Below are 1,700 nucleotides of genomic sequence, written 5' to 3'. Positions count from 1 at the left end.
TTTTACCAACAAGACTAAATCAATTGAAAATTGTGCCAAGTGATGACAATTGTATAAACCCATGCATATATATCTGCTAAAACATCTGGAAATTTGTGTGAAGCAATGAGGAATGATTTTCTGCTGTGCAGAATTGACATGATGATTTTGGGAATACACTTATTTTTTCAAATGTTAATTGTCATTTGAGGAATGTGCCAAAGCAACAAGAAAAACTGTAAAAAAAAAAAAATCTCTTTAATAAAAAAAACCATGCAAATATACATCCTGCACCATTGGTCTGCAGGGGAATGGGTGTTTCCAGATACTGCACAGCAAAGGGCGTCACAGAACATAAGAATTTTACAAATGAGAGGAGGCCATTCGGCCCATCAAGCTTGTTTGGGGAGAACTTAACTAATAACTCGGAGTTGTTAAAATCTTATTTAGCTCTGATTTAAAGGAACCCAAGGTTTTAGCTTGTGCTACACTAGCAGGAAGACTATTCCATACTCTAACTACACGCTGTGTAAAGAAGTGCTTCCTCAAATTCATTTTAAAATGTTCTCCCGCTAATTTCCACTTATGGCCACGAGTTCTAGTACTTAAACTAATATTGAAATAGCCATTTGGCTGAACTGCATCCAGACCCGTTAGAATCTTATAGACCTGGATCATGTCCCCCCTTATTCTCCTTTGCTCAAGGCTAAACAGATTCAGTTCAGCTAACCTCTCCTCATAAGATATTCCTCTCAGACCAGGAGTCATTCTAGCCCTACGTTGCACCCTTTCCAAGACAGCAATGTCCTTCTTATGGTATGGTGACCAAATCTGCACACGATATTCTAGGTGGGATCTTACCAAGGAATTATACAATTATAGCATCACCTCCTTTGACTTAAACTCCACACACCTAGAGATGTTACCCAACATCCTATTGGCCTTTATTATTGCTTCCCCACACTGGCGAGAGTGGGACATGGAAGCATCAACATACACACCGAGATCTTTCTCGTAATCAGCTACCTTTATTTCAGTGGAACCCATAAAATATCTGTACTTTATATTTCTGCTCCCTGCATGGATTACCTTACATTTATCTATGTTAAATTTAATCTGCCAGGTATCAGCCCAGTCGCTAATTAAATTAAGATCCCGTTGTAGACTCTCTGCTGCTAGATCAGTATCTGCTACACCACCCACCTTGGTGTCGTCTGCAAATTTAATCAGTTTACTGTATGTATTGGTGTTAATATCATTAATGTAAATTAGGAACAATAGTGGTCCTATGAATGAAGTGGCCCTAACAAGCATTACTTCTGTGTGAGATTGAGAAACTGCTTTTGGGCCACATTAGGGCCAGATCTGAACCACAGCCTGGCCTCTACTGGCTGATATGTGGCCCAGATGTGTCCCTGATGCGGAAACCAGCAGTGGTCTGCTCAAGTGCAATCATTCCATGTCTTAAGTGGGCCAGATGAAAATGGTGGATACAGGCTACAGTACATCCGGCCTAGTGCTCTCTGGGAGCTGCCCGTATGTGGACATTTGCCACCTGGGAGCTGCCCATACAGTATGTGGACATTTGCCACCTGGGAGCTCATATGTGGACATTTGCTGTCTGGGAGCTGTCCGTATGTGGACATACCACCAGGTAGTGATCAGTTGACAGCTCCGCCCCTCTCTTCACCCGAGTGTCCAAGACATGCGGCCGCAAATCC

The sequence above is a fragment of the Paramormyrops kingsleyae genome, chromosome 12 (assembly GCF_048594095.1).
Source record: "Paramormyrops kingsleyae isolate MSU_618 chromosome 12, PKINGS_0.4, whole genome shotgun sequence".
Classification (NCBI taxonomy): Eukaryota; Metazoa; Chordata; class Actinopteri; order Osteoglossiformes; family Mormyridae; genus Paramormyrops; species Paramormyrops kingsleyae.
The sequence above is the reverse complement of the archived record's forward strand: the minus strand, read 5'-3'. Positions refer to the sequence as shown.